Here is a 21661-nt window from a genome sequence, read left to right as displayed (position 1 = left end):
CCTTTCAAGTCGAAAAGAGGATCACCCCAACTGACCAGTTACAAAGGTATTTTTCCTGGAGTGTGCAGGTGAAGGTAGGAACTTTAGTCCTAGCCCCCAAGAGAAGATCCAGAGTCTCTGAACCCTTGGCTAGTGCTACTAAACCCTTCTTCGCCCCCAAAGGAAAGAAGAAACTGGATGAACTAAAAGTTTGGAAACTTTCTGCAAAGGTTTGCAGAAAAACAACCGCAGGAGACCCGCATGAAGTGGACAGTCAAGCCACTATCATTGACTTGCAAATCAGCCTGACCACAGAGGTGTGTCCCACTGAAAGCTATGGAGCTTCTCGCCATCAACGTCAAGGACAAAACTTCCCAAGGCTCACAGAGGCATTGGGCTGCAGCAGGCTGCCATCATCAAATTGAACTCCAGATCGATGTAACCCAGAGACTTGTTGTTGAGAAAAAAGCTCCAAACAAAGTCTAAGGGCCTGATTTAGATTTTGACAGATGGGTTACTCTGTCACAACTGTGATGAATAGACGTTCTCTAAAATATAAATTCCAAAGGGTATAATGGGATTTATATTTTGGCAGACCGGCTATCTGCCACCAATACCTAGACCTCAACCTATCCGACCTGCTCTCCATTGAGTTCAGCCTAAAACTTTGACTTTGTCCCAGTCCAGCACGAACAGATAGCAGTGAGTAGCACTTTAAGCCTTTTGGCACTATAATGCACAATTCTTGGACAAATCTTTAAAACTTCACATCCCTGGTTCCCTACATTGGATTTGTGTTGTTTTGTGTCATTTTAAAGATAAAAATATTCTCTATTTTCATAAATTAGTGTTGCATATTTATAGTGTTGTGTCTTTTACTTGTTCGCTGTATTGGTGGTATTAAATTCTTTATACATTCCTGTCTCCTACGTTAAGCCTGACTGCTCGTTTGCTAAGCTACTGAGGGTTGTGCAAGAATCAATTTACTGAGACTTGACTGGACCTATTAGTGATTGTGATAATTTTGAAATATTACTACCTGAGGGTGAATACCCCACCTATCAATAACCCACTTTCCTACACCTAGGGCCAGATGTAGCAAATGGCAAAATCGCTATTTGCGACCTCGCAAAATCCGAAATGGGATACAAAAATCCCATTTCTGAAGTGCAAATAGCAATGCGAGCCATTACCGACTCGCAAAATTTGCGACCCACAAATAGCGAGTCGCAAACCATATGCAAAAGCCAGTCGCAAATTGCGACTAGTTGCAAAAAGCCCGTTTTGCACATCAAGATTACCACTAATTCAGAGCAGGTGGTAACCAGAACCAAAGTACAAAAGGAGACCCAGAAGGCATCTGGGTGACTCAAAATGGCTGAACTGTATGTGATAGCATGGAGGAGGAGAGTCCACTCTGCCCAGCAGAGGAGGAGGAGGAGGCAGAGACAGGAGAGGATATACCAAACAAGGCAGACACTGTTCCAACAAACTGAGGAGGAGACTTATGACAAATATAGATTGAGTAGTGCAGCAATTTTAGAATTAATTGAACTACTTAATCCTCAGCTCGAACGACAGACAATGCGCGGCAGCGCCATCCCTACACATGTTCAAGTGCTATGTTCACTGCACCTCTTGGCCTCGGGTAGCTATCAGGGGGTGATTGCCGTAGCAGGTGGGGTATCCCAGAGTTCACTCTCACGATTCTTCCGATCATTCCTAGATGCCATACTCACACACATGTCCAGATATATATACCTACCCAGGAAGGAGGCAGAAATTAACAGCACCACTTCTACAGAATTGCCAACTTCCCACATGTAATACGGTGTGTGGACGGGATATATATACAAATCTGCCCTCCTGCAAATCTGGAATATGTGTTCCGCAATAGGAAATGCACCCACTCACTAAACATCCAGGTGGTATGTGATGCACATAATGTCATTACTGACATTGTAGCTAAATTTCCAGGGAGTACACATGACTCATACATATTCAGGCACAGTGAGATACACCAACGCCTAGAACGTGGGGAGTTTGCAGACGGATATCTATTAGGTATTGCTGAATACACCCTGAAGCCTTACATACAGCTCACTGTGGAAACCATTCATGCCCTGCTAAAATTGCTTATTTTTGTCAAACAGGTGACAGTGCATATGCTCTAAGACCATGGATACTTACCCCGTACCTAACACCTGGCAATGAGAATGAGAGGCGTTATAACAGTGCCCATCGGCGGACCAGAACTGTCATCGAGAGGACATTTGGCTTGTTAAAGGCAAGATTCAGGTGCCTCCACAAAAGTGGAGGTGCACTCCAGTACGCCCCAGAAACAGCATTCAAGATTGTCGCCGCCTGTAAAATCATACACAACATTGCCACCATGCGTGGGCTACATCTCATCCCTGAAGACACAGATTCAGAGGATGAGGAGCAAGAGCTACCACACCAACAGCCTGGGGATAGAAGTATTGCAAATCAAGGCAAACAGATACAGAACCACATTGCAACCCAATACTTTGGCAGGTACGTGGTAATTGTCACCACACTCACTGATGTCAGACACACATAGCCCAGTTGTGTAGTGAAACAAACAAAACCTTTTTATTACTAAACTATATGGGGAAAGAAAAGTGCTGTCTGTCACAGTCTGTAATTGTCCAAATGTGATGAAGACACATTATAAGTCATGTGCCTCATGAACAGTGCTGTATGGTGGCTCACACCCTCCTCCTTGAGCGGCCAGCATGGCTCATCCCTGGTGGGTCCCCTGACCCCTGCCGTGCACTACCACTCCCTAGCACACAGGACTCACTGGTAGACACGCTACTGATGGTAAACCCCTCCTCACTGTCCTGAGGGGTCTCCCCTGCGCCCCTTGTAGCCTGCCTACTTTCCATCAGGTCCACAGCATGGCTGATGCGGCCAAGTCCATGGGCCACATCAGCAGCAAAGTGCCCAAGTTCCACCTGTAGGCTGACTGTCCGTCTAGAGAGGCCTGTTGTATTGGTTGCAAGACGCCCAATGGATGCAGCCAGGCGGTCAAATCATGCCGATGTGTGGCTCTCCCTGCGCCTTGCATGTTGTCGGTCTGCCACTAGTTCAGTCACCAGATGGCGGCTGGCCTGTGTGAGATCCCCCAAATGATCCTTCATCCTGGTGAACTGACTGTTCACATCCGTTAGCCCATTGGTCATGCTGCTCTGCATCCTGTTGAGGGTTCTTGTTATAGTCCTTAATTGTCTATTTTACAGGTGCTGACCATGGATGAGGGATGCCTCCAAGCCCGCGAAGCCTGCTTCCCCTTCCTCCTAATTGTGCCTATTAGATTTTTACCTGCTTCTCTGGTGAACCATTGAGCTGATCATATAGGGGAAGGACCTCGTTCACGAGCTTCTTCAGCTCCTCTGGAGAGAAGGCAGGGGCCCTTTCACCTGCGTGCCTGGCATGATTGCGCCCAGAGGCAGCGCACAGCAACTGAAGTGGTGGAGGTGTTGAAGGCAGCATTGTCAGAGGTAAGTAAAAGATTTTATAAAACGTGGTGCACACATACTCCATGTACACAGTCATCACCACTGTTGGGAACAGCAATTGGTCCACAACCACCACAGGCAAAAACGTAAGCCTACGGACTGTGTCCTCCAAGGTTGGTACTGCCCACCGCCTGGATAACTTCCACCTGCAGCAGCGGGAGGTTCCTAATGTCCTGTGAAGTAAGTCAGGCATCCACCAGTTTGGCAGTTGGAAATACAGTATTTTTCCCTGTTAAATGCATCACAACAACAATATATGTGTTGGATCATCACAAACATCCTTAAGCAGTCTTGTTGTGTAGGTTGTACTACACAATCAGTAGTGCAGTGTGTTGCTGGGCACAGATGTAGGGGACTGGATTTTGAGAAGCAAAAACCAGGTCAGGCCAGACATAAATGTAGGACTAAAGACCTGTACCTCTCACTCTTATATCTGCCCTGTCCCATTTTTTTTTTTGCTTAGCTTTGTGAATGTATGCCTATACATATGTGTGTTTGTGTATATATATGTATATATATATATATATATATCCACCACTTGGAATAAACAATCTTCCAATCCGTATATGCTTGTCTATTTATTCCAAATAAAGTGCAAATACAGTGCTGCTTCTAAACAAAACTGGAATGTGAATGTGTTTCGGCTGCCGCCTTCTACTGGACACTTCCCCCATGATCCAAAACCTCCTCAAATATCATAATAGTACCTTATCTATTTTTACTACTACAAGGTGTAGATCAATGGAGCAGCCATCTTATAAAATATATGTTGTCTCATTGATATTCATTCTATTTCGTATTTATTCTTACTTCCCAGTAGTCACAGTGTATTACAAATATGTCAACTATGTCATACACATTATTGTTATCAGATAATTCACGATGTAAAATAGATAAATGCCCAAATATGTAAATAAATATCACATTATTATATTACAGGTTGCATTTCCAATTTCTTAAGTCTCTCTCTCTCTCTCTCTCTCTCTATATATATATATATATATATATGTATATACACACCCACACTCGCACACACACACACACACACACGCACACATTTACAAGACTACATATATAAAATTAGCTATAGCTTGACCTCCCGCCCTGCACCCCTATCAGGCCCCCACCTACCTTCTCTTCTCCCCACTCCGTCTCTCTGCTGGGAGCATACAGGGGACTGTGTTGCCTGACAGTAACAGATACATTACTCTAATTAGTTCATACTTTACTTATGCTTCCCTACATGATCTGACCTTTGTCCCAAAAACTGGGACATTTATTTAATGATCTGATTTTGTCCCAAAAACCAGGACATTCGTTTAAAATTAAGAGTAGCGTTGGGACACTGGGACAGTCCTCTAAAAACCGGGACTGTCTGGGGAAATCCAGGACGTCTGGTCACCCTGCACAGATGGCATATGATGGCCGTGCACTGGCCACCACCCCTGATGGTATTTTTGGCAGTTGGAAAATACTGCTACATTTTCGAGGGGCAATTGAGTAGGAGATAGTTGGAAGTTGCGAAAATCCATGCTGTGGCACATGTTTTGTCAACCATGGTGGTCACATTTGACCCTTGTTTAGTTGATGGCTGTGATGTGTACTGGGTGTAATGTATTTCCAGTCACAAATGCTTTGTCACAAGATTTTGCTGGTAGACATCCTGTATGTTAGTGTGGACACACTGACTAATGCTCCAAATCATGTATTTTCACACATAGGTACAGTGGGACAGGAGGATGCAACAACCTTTAGTGTACTTTACATTACCAGACTTCAAACCACAGCAAAATGCAACATAATAAAACTCCACCATCTGAATAGGCAAACAATAGTGTATTTATGCTGTTAGTTGGAGCCAGATCTGATGCCTGAAAACAGTAATCCAACTTGCACATCACTGATCGCTCAACTCCAGGCAGTATTGCACTTCCTGGCCACATGGTCCTTCCAGCATACAGTGGCCATATCCAGTGGTGTGGCCGAACCTATGCTCAGTCTTGTGTTGAGAGATTTCCTATTCAGTTGAAACACATTGAGAGCTATATCAGGTTCCCCTGATGTGAAGATTTAGACAATGCAAAGATTAATTTCTATGGTTTTGTTCACTTCCCATGTGGTGGCACACATTTTGCCTTGGTGCCACCGTAGGCCACTGAACAAGTCGATCACAACAGGAAAAACTTCCATTCTATCAACATGCAAGTTGTCTGTTTGTCAGATCTCTACATCTCAAACGTATGTGCCTGTTTCCCAGGTTCAGCCCATGATTCTCTTATAATGCGAAACAGCACCATACCCCAGCTGATGTCACAACTGCAACCAGAGAGGGACTGGCTGGTTGGTAAGTAACATCCGTCCTGATTGTGTGTGAGCAGTGTCAGGTGCTGCAATCATAAAGTGAGTGACTCATTGTAGCACTTATGTCTCTTCCTAAACAGCAGAATCAGTAAATCCAAACCATCCTTGTTTAGTGACCCCATGGAGGAATCCAACTAATGCCAGGGGAAGTCCTCTTCGATGAGGCCCATGGAAGAACACAACAGCCAATGGACCGGGCTTTTTAGCTTCTGAAGGCCAGATTTAATTTTCTGGACAAGACTCGGGGAGCCCTCCTTTACTCACCCGGAAAAGTGTGTCAGATAACTGTGACATGCTGAATGTTCCACATCATCACCCTGGGGAGGAATATCACCTACATCCCTGGGGGAGGGAGAGCCTGAGTACCACCGGGTAAGAATCCTGAAATGCCAAATGAGGATGACAGTGGTGAAGAAGAAGAAGCTGACTTGCAACAAGATCTCATAGACAGAAGAAGCTGACTTGCAACAAGATCTCATAGACAGCTTCTTCTCATGAGTGTAAGTATGTCATGTGATGTCATGACTTTGACTGTACAATCTAATGCAGTTGTGGTAATGTATGTAGTCAATTTTAGGAAATAGTTAGGAAGCTGATACTCAGCCAAAATCAGCCAAAGGCTGTTTGATGAGATAGCTTTTGACACATCCCTACCTTGATAATGTCGCTTTGTTTTTGTCAGATTTATTGCAATATACTTTGTTTTCTAGATGCTTGCTATGTGTCTTGTGTCATATGTATGATTTCATGCGTATACTCCTTGATTTGTTCTTTGTTCAGGTACCTTCACCAAGACATCTTCATGTGGGCATTAGAGAGTTGTGACATTGGCAGGTATGGGATGCTGTTCTGACTGACAAAGTGGACATGGATTGTTCCAGGGAGTGTAGCTCACAGACTTTGGATGTAGGAGACCTGTGCCAAGATAGTTTGCACAGTGATAGGATGGAAGTTTAGAAGACTCCATTCAACTTGTTTCTTGTCCTGTGGTGGCCCTGATGCATGTGTGTCATCATGAGGTCAGAAAATGTGTACATGCAGGCCGAAATCATGTTAGTCACTCTTCACATTGGCTAAACACTCTTTTTGCATGACCCTTACGTAGCTCTTAATGTGTTTCATCATTGTAGTCCAAAGTGCCTGTGCCAAATGTGCATGACATTTGTTTACATCATTCCACCGGATGCATAAGCACTGGATTGTAATGATCCTGTGATCAAAAACTGCTTTACTGCCATCTGTATGAGCCTTGCATGATATGATGTTAGATATCTTTGGTGTGGTAGGTGATATGGCTCCAGTTGATGACATCAACCACTTTAATGTTTGCCTGTTCGACAGTACAATGTCTGACAAATCCCTTCCTTCCATGGCCTGGAGGTCTGTACCTGTATGATTCAATCATGTATGATTTGCTCTGTGTCAGACATATTGCCATCCTATCTGCTGAACAATGTACTAACTTTTCTTCTTTGACAAGACACTTGTATGTATGTGTTTCTGTGGAATGGTTGTAATCCTGAGCTGGACACTGTGTACATTCAACTTATCCCATCTTGAACAAGTACCTTGGATCATCATCATATAGTGCACATGGTCTGACATATCTACATGGTAAAATGTGAAATTAAAGACAGCAGACAATGAGTTATTGAGTGGTGAATCTATTGGGAAGCAACAGCTAACAAAAAATATTTGTGACATAACATAACAAAAAGTGAAATGTGAGGGGGTCAGTTATGTTGAATGAAATCATTGGAGTAGATGTCACACCATCTCCCAGAGTGCTCCTCCCATTGTAAATAGAAAGTGGTTCACGATCAGTGAATATTTGACACACAAAAGGGGACATTAAGGAAGAGGATTATTGCTGGCAGTGGTGGATGTCTTGCCAACCTGACCTTCTGGATTCTTGCATGGACGTCCCCACTTGGGAAGGGTGGGGGATCAGTTGCTGCAGCTTCTTGCAGGTCCTCCCTTCCTGTGTCTGCCACAGATGTAGTTTGGCATGATGTACTTGCCACACAGGAAGATGTTGGGAGCAAAGCCCTGCTCAGGGTGATGTTAATTTCATTCAGCACCCATGTTAGAGTACCCACTTTGTTAATATGGGCATCTATTTTGTCTATCATGACCCTCTGAAGCTGCTTAATGTCCCGGAGTTCAGTCAACACCTAGCCCATCAAACCTTGGAACTCTTCTTCCCAACACTTGACAAATGGTATCCTCCCAGGTGAGTAAACTTGATTTGATAGTTAACAAATAGGGATATGTGGGCAATTGAACACTGGGCAGGTATTTGGAATTAGAAAAATAGGGCCTCAAGGGAGTTGCCATCAGGTCACTCCCTCTGTTTCACAACACTTGACAAATGGTATCATCTCCAGGGAGTAAAGTTAATTTGAGACCTAACAAATAGAGGTATATGAACAAGTGAACACTGGGCTGGTGGCTGGAAGTAAAGAAACAGGCCCTTTTGTGCTTTACAGTCAGGTCACTCCCTCTTCTTCCCAATACCTGACAAATGTTATCCTTTCAGGTGAGTAAACTTCATTTGAGAGTTAACAAACATGGGTATATGGGAAGTGAACACTGGGATGGCGGTTGGAATTACAGAAACAGGGTGTATTGCACTTTGCAGTCAGATCACTCCCTCTACTTCACAACACTTGGCAAATGGTATCATTCCAGGTGAGTAAACTTCATTTGGGAGTTAACAAACAAGGATAAATGGGCAAGTGAACTCTAGGCTGGTGGTTGGCATTATAGAAACAGGGCCTGTTGTGCTTTGCAGTCAGATCACTCCAACTGCATCCCAACACTATACAAATGGTATCCTCCCAGGTGAGTAAACTTCGATTAAGAGCTAACAAACAGGGGTATATGGGCAAGTAAACAGTGAGTTGGCGGTTATGGTTACAGAAACAGGGCCTTCTGGGAGTTGCAGTCAAGTTACGCTTCATGCTTCACAACACTTGACAAATGTTGGGTATTACATATCTGTTGGCAGATTGCTTTTAGGTGTGAGCACACATTTACAGGTTGACATACCATGATTCCTGGGATGATTTTGTGATATTGAAAGACTTACAGACTACATTTTGACTTACTGTATGTGATGGGTCTTGGTAGCTGTGCTGTTGGGTCCACCAATATACATTGAGAGTGTTACATCTCAGATACTCTTGGTATTGAATGTTGGTGAAGTACATGAACCACACAATGGCAAAAACTGAGCAGGGGGCTTTGTAGAGATGTGCATGTAGAGAAAGAGGATGGAATGTGCTTGAGTGGGGATTCTAGATTCTTGGGGAGAGGAGAGCAGTGAGGAGAGGAACAGAGACGGAGTGGAAGATGGGAGTTACTATGCTGTACACATTACTGGACTAAAGAAGTTACAACGTTTACTGGCCTGCGTGTTCACTACATATTTTGGCAACGAGGATCTCTGTGCAGGGGGCAGAGACAATTCCAATAACTCCCAACCCCTGGATTGGTGTGGACCCAATAAGAAGAAAAGAAAGAAGAAGAGAAATAAGAAGGAAAAAAGAGTTAGTAAAGGAAGAAGTACGAAGTATCTAGTAACCGTGAGTCCGTGTATTGACTGAAGCATGTATATGACTGGACTGAGTGAACTTTCGTCATGAGTACTGCAGGAATGCGTACTGCCGTGAATTAATTTGCTAGTCAACATTTGTCATGTGGATTATTGGACTGCAAATACTTTTGGAAGACTTGTGAAGTGTGGATAATCTGAAAACGGTGTGCGCCCAACACGTTTTAAATGTAAACACGGGAACAACCGTCCTCATGTTATACTTGGATGCCGATGCTGACTTGTTGCTGATGAGGACATTATGACTTATGTTGCAGCGTTAAGAGAACTAGCAGTGACGTGTGATTTTCGTGACCTCAATGACTCTTTGATACGTGACCAAATTGTGCGCTGCACAAATAATAAGAAAGTAAAGGAGAGGCTATTATCTATCGATCCCTCACTCGAGGAGTCTATACAAATAGCAAGAAGGATGGAACATACAGAGGCGTGGATGAAAGAAATTGAAACAAAAAATTATATGAAGGATTTAAACAAAGAAGACACAGTTGAGGTGAAAAAATTCTAAGCGAAAAGACAAGAGAAGTTTGTGGGAAGCACAGGACCGAAATCAGTAGAGAAGAAAATTACAAATATTATATGTTACAGATGTGGATGTCCTGGACACATAGCTACGAGTCCTTTATGTGCTGCACGAACCTTAACATGTAGGGTGTGTGGAAGAAGAGGTCATATGGCCAAAGTATATAGATCAAAGGGAAAAATACCAAACAACAGTATCAAATCTGTGGATGATGCACAAGGTGAACATGAAGACATTGAATTGATCATTAGTGATACTGTGGAGGAGACTCAGCAAAGGGGGGAGTTTATCAGTGGTAAAAGCTTCAAGAAAGAAAGCTCAAGTAAATTAGAAAAATCTCATTGTGATATAATGCTAGAATCTGTGGTCGTGAGGGTATTGGTAGATTCTAGCAGCATATTCACACTAATATCTAAGGAAATATACAAAGAAGTACTGAAAGGAAGGATCGAGGATTTGAAACGTGCAGATGTGGAGGCGGTTGGATACGGGGGAAAAGAATTGACATATTGGGAATGAAGTGGATGGATCTATCATTCAAGAGTAATGGAGTACACCGGAAGGTGCACATAACTAGTGAAGGTTTGAACCTTTTGGAATGGCAGCGTCAAAAGGATTTGGATATTGTGCTTAATCCGAATGCTAATGAACCAGTGATGATTGTCGAACGGATGGAGGAGGGTTGTATGGAAAATCAAGAAGCAGATGTGGAATGGAGTGAGAAGCCGATAAAGAAGTTTCCAAATGTTTTCACCAATAAATTGGGCAAATTGAAGAAATTTACTCAATGCATAATTTTTAAGAAAAATGCCATTCCAGTAGTGCACAAGGTAAGGCCTGTTAATTTTCTGATGAGGAAACCACTAGAACTGGAGCATAATAAGCTGTTGGAAGAGAATATAATAGAGCCTATTAAGTCTTCAGAGTGGTTGGCACCTATAGTCGTGGCACCTAAGGATGGAAACAAGATTTGTTTATGTATAGACTTAAGGGACCTTAACAAGAACATTTGGGTGGACAGGCAGCCCTTGTCTAACATTACAGAAATGTTGAGTATGATGAGTGGTGGCAAGATATTCAGTGTATTGGATATATCGGCAGCTTACCATCAAGTTAACCTACATCCTGAGTTGCGTCCGCTAACCTCCTTTGTCACTCCTTTGGGAGCATACCGTTATTGTAGGATGCCCTTTGGGTTAGCGTCAGCGTCCGCTGTATTCCAACGAATCATGCAAAAAAAAATTAGTGGGCTGGATGATGTATTGTGCTTCCAAGATGATATAATAGTGGTAGGCAAGTCTTTAAGTGGACATGACGAGCTAATAGAGGAAGTACTCAGGAGGATTGAAGATCATGGATTGACTGTAAAGAAGGAAAAGTGTCAGATGAGGAAGGATCGAGTGAACTATCTGGGTCATGAAATACCAGCAGAAGGGATAAAACCCAAGAAGAGCATTGTAAGAGCAATTAGTAAAGCCCCGAAACCATGCAACAAGGATCAATTAAGATAATTTTTGGGGTTGGCAGAATACTGCTCAAAATTTGTGCACAATTTTATAGAAGTAGTTGAGCCTATGAGAGTACTGTTAAAAAAGGGGACAGTGTTTGAATAGGGAACTGATTGTGAGATGGCGATTACAGAGATTAAGAAGTCTATTGCCAGTGTTCCCATATTAGGACATTTTGATTTTAAAAGGAAAACAATCATAATGACTGATGCTAGTAGTGTGGGGCTAGGTGCAGTACTTGTGCAACTGGTGGATAATGAGGAGAGGATAATAGGATTTGCATCCCGTCAATTGCAGGGGGCGGAACAATCATACTCCGCTATTGAGAAAGAAACATTGGCTTGTTGTTGGGGTATCAACCATTATAGGTATTATTTGTGGGATTTGCCTTTTGTACTTCGTACCAACCACAAACCCTTACTGCAGGCTTTCAAGTGTGGTCGAGGATTAGAGGGAAGTATTACGCCCCGTTTTTCCAGATGGTTAATTACTGTTATAGACTTCAATTTTACTGTAGAATTTGTCAGGGGCAAGAGAAATGTAGTAGCTGATTGTCTGTCGCGCATGCCCATTAATGAACATCCTGGAGAAGTTTTGTTGCTGTGTGAGATGGAAGAGGAGACGTTCTGGATTGATGGGGAACTGGCTTTGGGACAAAAAGAATGGGCGGATGCAACGGTGGGATATGAGGAGTCCGATGAGTTGAAGAAATTTATAAGTAGGTCGGATCAAGAAAGGGGTGACTTACATGAAAGTCTGAAACAATATCTAGAGGTAAAGGATGAGTTGAGTATTCAAGGGGAGAAAGTATTGAGACGTGAGAAGGTAGTTCCTCCTAAGAAGTTGAGAATGAGATTGATAAGAATAGTGCATGAAGGTTATCCAGGGAGAAGTCTGACTAAGAGAAGGTTGCGACAGTTTTATTGGTGGCCTGGGATGGATAAGGATGTGGAGCGGATTGTGAGTGAGTGTGTGGCAAGTGGAAATAGTGATAAGGCCAAAATTGTCAGGCAACCACCTTTGGGGTGTGTACAATTTCCGACTGGACCATGGGAGAAGTTAGCTCTAGATTTTGTAGGTCCGGTAGACAAACTTGGTGGAAGGAATAGTTTTCTGCCAGTCTTAGTAGATTATCATAGCAAATGGTTTGTAGTTAAGACTATGGAACACATCACAACTAGCAGTGTTATGGAATTTCTCAGAGAAGTATTTTTGGAGGAGGGTGTGTCGAAAGTGCTGGTCACAGATAATGGTGTGCAATTGGTGTCTGTGGCCATGAGGGATTTTCTTTCTGGATTGGGAATTAAACATGAAAGAATAGCATTATTCTGCCCTCAAGCAAATGGTTTAGTGGAAAGGATAAATCCTATTATAATGGAGAACATTCAACTTTCTTTAGCCAGTGGGTTGAATTGGAAGGAGCAGTTAAACAAGATGTTGTGGGCACATAAAGTAACACCTCATTCTGTAACAGGAGTGTCACCATTTATTGCACTCAAAGGAAGGGATCCTGCAACAAAAGAATCCCCTTGGTGGTTGTGCGAAAAAAAAAAGGTTTGGGTGGATCTGAAAAAAATGAAAGCAAGGTTGTTGAGCTTTCAGGAGTAGAATAAGTTGAGTTATGATACTAGAGAGAGTAAAGAATGTTGAGGTGGAAATAGGTGATTGGGTGGCAGTGAAGATATTTGGTACAATAAAGAAAGGTGAGAGCAAGTTTGCCAAACCACAGAAGGTAGTAAAAGTGTTGAAGTCGGTGGTCAAGTTGGATGATGGAAGAGAGTGGAGTGTGGGAAATGTGTGTAAAGTTAGGGGAAAGGAAGTGCTTGGAGTGCTTGAGTAATGCAGTAGTTTTGCCTTCACGGTGGAATGTGTTGTCGTATATAATGTGCATGTTGTAAATAATTTATAGTCTATAATAGTTAAATTAAGGATGTTTTATTGTTCATTGAAATTGTAAGGGGGAAGATGTGTGTAGAGATGTGCTTGTAGAGAAAGAGGATGGAATGTGCTTGAGTGGGGATTCTAGATTCTTGTTGAGAGGAGAGCAGTGAGGAGAGGAACAGAGATGGAGTGGAAGATGGGAGTTATTGTGCTGTACACATTACTGAAATAAAGAAGTTACAACATTGACTGGCCTGCGTGTTCACTACAGGCTTGCAGAAAATTGCTTTTTTGTGACAGTTTTTGTCTGTTAACTTACCAGACTCCACTCCCCCAGGTATTTCTGTCAAGCCCTCAGTATGCAGAATGGCCAAGACATTCTCCTCCCATGGAAAGAGTCTCAATGGGGCACTGGGAGGGCCACCAGCAGTCTTGCTGGCCTCCATCTGTTGCTTGGAGGCAAGTGAACGGACCTTGCCCTTCAGGTTGTTCCACCTCTTCCTAATGTCCTCCTTTTTGTGCAGGGTGGTGCTTACAGATTTTGCTCTGTCATAATCCTTTGCCACAGTTCCATTTTCCTAACGTCCTCCTTTGTGTATAGGGTGGTGCCTACAGCATTCGCTCCGTTGATGATCCTTTGCCACAGTTCCATTTTCCTACTGAGAGGAGTATGCTAGACATGGACTCTAAACAATTGTGGCTCTACTCTTATGGTGTTATCCACCATGACTCTCAACTCATCTTCAGAAAAATGGGGATTTTTGGGACTTGAGATGGAAGACAACTAAAGTGGGTGACAGGGGCTTAATTAACAGGGGAAGTAGAATAGGGAGTACATGGACAAAAGTGTGTGCACGGTGTTATATGGGATGGTGAAGAAAGGGGTGCCTACTCTTTGAAAAATACAAAAAAGAGTGGGTAGGGTTCTTTGACTTCCAGAGGATTGTGGTCTGTGACCAGGTGTGTTTTATAATGTGATTAGCAGATGTGTCCACTGAACCAATGTGTGTCAGCTGTGTTGTTTTTTAATTCATCCACTGTGCACTTGTCTGTTACTTTGCTGGCCGCGTAACGCAGTGGTCGACCACCATCGGCTAACCACAGTGAGAAGACTGCCACAGAGACTGTGTGTTTGTAATAGGCTTGGTGGTCGGTCGCAGTGCTGATGGTGCTGTTTTGCTAGGCGGGTGGCGGTTCTGCCTGTTTGCATCGATATACGGTGGACTAGGGACCGCCAGCTCAACAGACTATTTGAGACCACCCGCATGGAGGTCTGGCGTTCTGGGGGTCTGACCACCAAACTTGTAATGAGGTCCAATGTGCTGTGCTGGGATGCATAACCTCATAATTCAGGTAAAGGTGAGAGAAAGATGAAGGGACTGATCTGTGAAGGGATAGAGAAGGCAGCACAACAGCATAGGACGAAACTAGCTAAAGAAATGAAACCGGAAGACATGGAGGAGAAATGGCTAAGTAAATGCAAAGGAGACAAGTGAAGAAGCAGGAATGAGCCCTTAGTTGACAGGGATACAATAAAGACAATAATGAGGGAAAAAGGAGTTAAAAGGGACGTTGCGGAAGGCCTCCAAGCAGAGATTGAATAATAAATGAAAAGGCCATTTTGGAACCCCACTAACAATTTTAGACAGAAATAGAAGAGGGGATCTGAGAATAAAAAGAGGAAGAAATGAAGAGAGTTTGAATTAAAGAATCAGGAAGGAACGAATATCGTGGGCACTTGGCCCACCCACACAATTAAGGTGGCATTTTTATTAGGCGACCAGGGGGAACGGTGGGTGATAGGAAGTTTCTGGTTTATTTTTGCTTCTGCAAGAATATGGAACAGAAATGCAAGAACAATGAGTGATTTTAGACAAATTTTGAAGTGTACAGGGCATTGTGGCTAAGAAACTTGTTTGGATCGACTAGAGGCACACCACCCTGTACTTCACCAGACATCTAGTTTTCAAACTTATCGAGCATTGGAACGTTTTCCCTAGAGAAGTTGCGAGCATCCTTCCAAGACTTTTACTTCTGTGATGTTCCAAACACTTAGATTGTGAAAAGAAAACACCCTGAGGTTTTGTTAAAAAGACCCCTCACCCACCAACCTAGTTGGTGGCATGCTTCATCATTGGGATCCCACCCGAGACACCTAGCATGTCACAGGTGTGCTTTGACACCTGATTACAGTGGGTCGGGGTTTTTAAAAAGTAATTTATTTTTCCACACACATACTGGTTGGATTTGGCACGAGCATGAGTGATGGTTCAATAGATAAAAGTTTATTAACAAGAGATTTCACAAAAATGAAATGTAATGTTAATAACTGAATGGCCAAAAAACGGAACCATTAGATCATAGCTCGTGAGCTGTAAAGCCAGTTCAATGAACCAACCGCTTTACAGTCCATTAACACACCTTTCAAAAGTGACATGCACAAGACCATTCACACCGCCAACCCCCAGAACATTACAACACTCCCAGCGCAAATCAAGGACCCATCACTTTCATACGCCCACATGCCTGACACAGCAATCACACCAGCTGGCGGAGTCTGTGGACTGTAGTTTGGCTAGCAGTGTGTTGTAGTGACCAACAGCAGTCACTATTGACACCGCCAGCCAGGTGCCAGCTCACACACATTGCCAGCCAAGTGCCACTCCATGCACACAGCCAGCCAAGCACCACTCCACACAGACCACCAGACAAGTGCCACTCCACGCACACCACGCCAACCAAGCGAGACTCCACACACACCACAGCCATCCGCCACTCCACACATATCACCATCACTTTTTTTAACAAAAAAGAAAACACTTAGGGGTTCATTATGACCCTGGCGGAAGGCGGAGAAGTGGCGGTAAGACCGCCAACAGGCTGGCGGTCTTTTTTTTGGAATTATGACCATGGCGGTTACCGCCATGGTCATCCGCCGGTTCTCCGTTCCGCCCGCCAGGGCGTAGACGACCGTCGGGCAGGATACCTGGGTCTCCAGCCCGGCGGCCGTCACTATACCGCCGGCGGTATTTGGACCCGGCTGACCGCCATGGATTTCATGCGGTTTGAAACCGCCATGAAATCCATGGCGGTAAGCACTATCAGTGCCAGGGAATTTCTTCCCTGCCACTGATAGGGGTCTTCGCCAACCCCACCCCTACCCCGGCTCCCTCCCCTACACCCCCTACCACCCCTGCCACCCCCCAAAGGTGGCAGGACCCCCCTCCCCACCCCGACCGCCAACATCACAGCACTCATTCACACACGACACGCACGCAGGCACCACCAACACACACATACTCAGACACGCACACCCACATTCAAACATACACTCACACAACCATACAGACATACCCACAGACATACACGCACTCACTCCCAAACACACAACACCCCCGCAAGCATACACGCACTCACACACCCCCACTACATACACACACGCACAACCCCCATACATGCACACAACACACAACACCCCCCTCCCCTCACGGACGATCGACTTACCTGGTCCGACGATCCTCCGGGAGGGGACAGGAGCCATGGGTCTGCTCCGCCGACACCACACCGTCAACAGAACACCGCCACGCCGTATCATAGGATGTGATTCGGTGGGCGTTGTTCTGTTGACGTGGCGGTGGAGGTGGAGAAACATCCACTTCCCCGCCGCCCGCCAGTATAGCTGTTGGCGGCTCTCCGTCTGAAAAAGAACAGAGAGCTGCCAACAGTCATAATACGCTGAGCGGAAACCCGCCACCACTGGCTGTCTTCAGCACAGCGGTCCCTCGGCAGTCAAAATGACCCCCTAAGTCTAAGTACAAAACTACAAACATAAAATCTAATTAAATATATGACAGTAATGCCAACTGTGAAACTGAATAAAAAATATAAAGCAATACAGAACAGGCGTTCACTTTTATTGTATTTCCCAATAATTCTTCTGTGTGTGGTAACTTCTGAAACAGCCGGCTACACACAGCCCAAGCTTAGAGGGACAATTGGGACAGTACATACAAGTCTCCCTCCTGATACCTCTTTAGGCACAGACTCTATATTTCTTAGCGGGAAAGTCTGCTTCTCTAGGAAACTGCTGTTTCCACTACAACAAGGCTCTCTATCACAGACTCCTGAAACTTAACAAATGTCGTCTTTGACTCAGGAGAATAATCTTTGAACACAACAAAAGAATTAAGAGTTGCTAAATGGAACAGATGTATAGCCAACTTATTATGGCCTTCCTTCTCTGCCTCAGATGCAGAGTCAGTCTTATAATCATGGTCAGAGGAAGACTCGAAAAGCATACCAACAATCTTCTGAGCGGTCATCCTGCGGATAGCCATAATCCTTACTAGAGCAAATAACGTGACAAACAAGTCAACAAAACCCAACACTGTGTAAAATAAGTAATAAGCAAGTGTGGCTTGATCAAACAAAAGTGCAACTACTGGCATATAGCAATTGCAAGGTAAAGTTGATCAAATCAAAGCACTCAAAGACCTATACAATGTAAATACCATTTACTTGCCAGAAACAGCTAGAGCCACCAGCACCTACTCGGCACAGACACAGCAAGCACCAATAATATCCCACTAAAAAGGAAAAACATAACAAAATTACACACAAGACGACACAATACACATTGTGCACAAATACATGGGAAATTTCACACACATTCAAACAGAGGCTAAAGATGCTGCTATTAATACATTTCCAATACACCTCTAGGCAGGTCATTGATACTCATTTGGAATAAACAGTAAAAATGAAATGTTTTCTTACAGAACGCTTGCAACTACATAAACTGCATATCACACCATACACAAAACCAGAGTTAGAACAATGTCACAGGACACACTTTAAAATAAAACAAGGATAACTATGAGAATCAGCAAACACTGTAATTTGTGGACGCATGAATGGATGATCTAGTGGTGTCTGCAAGGTGTGTGTGCTGCATGATGTGGTGATGGTGGTGGCTGTTGATGCAGCGCATGCAGGTGTGAGTGCGGATGTGACTGTGAGGGAGGAGGAGGGGGAGACAGTGGAGGCAGTGGATGTGGTTGTGTGTGCAACTGTCTGTTGTTTGTGTGAGTGCATGTGGCCTGAAGTGTGCTGCCTGTGTATGACTGTGCTACTCCTGTGCGATGTTTTGTGTGCATGCTTGTCTGTATCTGTGACTTGGATGGGTTGGGATTAAGGAGACTTGGACTGGGAAGTAGAAATTGGAGTGGGGACGGTAGGAACAGGGACACTGGCTGCCATCAGAGTGGGGGCCAGAGCCTGAACAATCTCTGTAGGGCCGCCAACCCACTGTGGATGCCCTCCAGGTATGCATTGCATTGCTGCATCTGGGTTGACAGCCCCTGGATGGCATTCACAATGGTTGACTGCCCTACAGACATGGATCTAAGGAGGTCAATAGCCTCCTCACTGAGGGCAGCAGGACTCACTGGTGCAGGGCCTGAGGTGCCTGGGGCGAAGGAGATGCCCACCCTCCTGAGTGTGCGGGAATGGGCAACTCAGTGGGAGGCGGAGTGTGGTGCAGTACAGGGGTTGTGGCTGTACCTATAGCTGGGGTTGTTCCAGAGGTGTCTGGCACTACCAGGGAGCTCCCATCGGAGGAAGAATCAGAGTCAATGTTGTCATCTCCTATCCCCGCCATGGTGCTCCCCTCACCCTCCGTCCCACGGGTCCCCTCAGCGTCAGTGGACTCTGCCCCCTGGGTCCTGTGGGATACAGCTCCCTCAGTCGCTGGTGCCCCTGCTCCTCTGCCAGATGATGCTAATCCACAAATGGACATGATGACAGAAGTTAAAAGGGGAGAGGGAGAGAAAGGGAGCACTGGGACAATTACAGCAGCAACACCACAGTTGCCATACACATTACCATCACACAGAGGGATCAGAATTGAGCACTATACATCGCACTACATTGGCTAAGTGCCACAGCAAGATGAGAGCCAACCACCACCAACTGCACCCCTTTTAGGACCCACGTAGCCCTGTCTGACATGGAATACTACCTATCTAGGTAACCATATTTAGCAAAACACCCATTCACCTTGAGCTGAATCACAGCAACTGCTGAGCTGGCATTAAGGGGCACCCACTAGCTGAAACCCACCATCAGGATCCCATTCGACCCAAAAATAATTGTTGTCACGCTCACTGTACTCACCCCCTTGTGGCAGCTGTGCTTCCCTCAAGCACCCATCCAGCACCCTGCCTTTCTTGGGATGCAATCCCCGGCTGGGCCTCTGTGGTCTTCCAGGCCCAGCGTTTCAGGTCCTACCACCTTTTCCTACAGGGTCCGCACATCCATGGCGATGGCACACCACAATCCCTTCTTCTGATGGGCGCTGACCTGCAGAGGTAATACAGACAGGAGGACACCATTAACCATACAATCCAGCCAGTTACACATATGCGCCAAAAATACAATTTCTATCTCCATTGGCACACACATCACCCAGAGCACTGCATGCATATTACCACCAGACATACCCCCCACCCAAATTACACACTGCTAGCACACACATCTCCATGCAACCTAGTTACATGCATCATGCCCATGGTGTACTCACCTGTTGGTTTGCAGACCCACACAGCTGTCCATACAGGGGTAAGACCCCATCCACCAGGCACTCCAACTCCTCCGAAGTGAAGGCAGGGACACTTTTCCCTGTCACACTGGCCAAGGCAGGATCCAGACACAGGTCACAGCAGTATACGCAGTGGAGGTGTTGCCCTGTGGAAAGTCAAGAATCAAGTGAGGATTTAGACAGAAAATGGCCGTCAAGTCATTGGCAGTGTACACCGTCACCACAGCCGGTGATCCCCATTGGACACTGTACTCCACACACCACCACTTTAGCCAATGAGGACTAGCACAGCAGAGCAAGACCGCCTTCCGCCATAATGCCCAACGCCGGCGGAGTTACATCACTTCCACCTGTCCATACTTACAGGACAGGCGGTCGCTTTTATGGTGTTGGACAACATTCAGAAATTGGAAACTGTGTCATTGTTATAAATTTCACATACATTACCATTTACATTTTCCGTTTACATACATGTTGTATCTGCATTGAGGTGGTGGTTCCATTGTTCGGATTGTGACACCGCACTTACTCTTATATTTCTTAGATACTTACTACTGTGGAGGAATAGGACGAGGTGACGAAAGCCGGTGTACAGACCCCTTGTGAACTTGGCTACACTGGATGACAGGCACATAAAAATGACCTATAGACTGGACAGGGTCACAATCACAGAGCTGTGTACTCAATTGGAGCCTGATCTGATGTCAGCTATCCGTCATTCTACTAGGATCCCTCCTCTTGTGCAAGTTATGTCAGTGCTCATTTCCTGGCAACTGGTTCTTTCCAAGTGACAGTGGGATTGGCAGCAGGAATGTCACAGCCAATGTTCTCAATCGTGCTGGCAAGGGTTTTGTCTGCCTTGGTCAAACACATGTGCAGCTACATTGCTTTCTCCCACGTGGAAGATTTGGCCACTGTTAAGGCTGGATTCTATGCAATGGGACATATACCAACTACTAATGGTGCAAGTGACGGAACACATATTGCATTTGTACCCCCCCCCCAGCACAAGGAACAGGTACTCAGGAATCGGAAGAGATTCCACTCACTCAATGTGCAAATGGTGTGCCTGGCTGACCAGTACATCTCCCACGTCATTGCCAAGTATCCTGGGTCGGTGCATGACTCATTCATCCTGAGGAATAGCAGAATCCCAAATATGATGGCACAACTACAGAGGCACAGGGTGTGGCTAATAGGTGAACCAGAGTCCCCACCCAATGTATGTCAGTGTATGCCTTCAGGAGTCATCCCCCACACCATTGTGTAAGGCTAATGTTTTTCCCTCAATACTTGCAGGTGACTCTGGCTACCCAAACCTATTGTGGCTCCTGACCCCTTTGAGGAATGCCAGGACAGGGGCTGAGAATCAGTATAATGATGCACATGGGTCAACCAGGCGGATCCTAGAACGTACCTTCGGAATCCTTAAGGCCAGGCGCAGATGCCGCCACCTGACAGGTGGATTCCTGTACTACTCCCCTAAGAAGGTTTGCAAGATAGTTGTTGCAATCTGCATGTTGCACAACCTGGCCCTCAGACGTACCTTATCTGCTGGAGGAATAGATTGGAAATGCCCCTGTGGCAGCAGTAGACCCTGAGGACAGTGAGGATGAGGATGCAGACGATGAGGATGTGGAAAACAGAACATCA

The sequence above is a fragment of the Pleurodeles waltl genome, chromosome 5 (assembly GCF_031143425.1).
Source record: "Pleurodeles waltl isolate 20211129_DDA chromosome 5, aPleWal1.hap1.20221129, whole genome shotgun sequence".
In the NCBI taxonomy this organism is placed as follows: Eukaryota; Metazoa; Chordata; class Amphibia; order Caudata; family Salamandridae; genus Pleurodeles; species Pleurodeles waltl.
This window is presented reverse-complemented; position numbering follows the sequence as displayed.